Raw genomic sequence first — 304 nt, 5'->3', positions numbered from 1 at the left:
CCCAAAAACAAAACAAAAAATATATAATATTATATATATAATATAAAATATAATTATATATAAAATTTTTATATTTAAAATTAAATATAATATATATATTTTAATATTTATATATATATAATATATTTTATATATAAATATATATATATATTATATATAATATATAATAATTAATTTTAACAATTTATATTTTTTTAAAATTTTTTTTAAAAAAAAATTTTAATATAATAATAAAACCCCAAAAAAATAATTATATATAAATAACTAAAAAAAAATATTTTTTTATATATAATAATAAAAAAAA

This window comes from Penaeus monodon, chromosome 27 (genome assembly GCF_015228065.2).
Source record: "Penaeus monodon isolate SGIC_2016 chromosome 27, NSTDA_Pmon_1, whole genome shotgun sequence".
Taxonomy (NCBI): Eukaryota; Metazoa; Arthropoda; class Malacostraca; order Decapoda; family Penaeidae; genus Penaeus; species Penaeus monodon.
Note: the sequence above shows the minus strand (reverse complement) of the source record.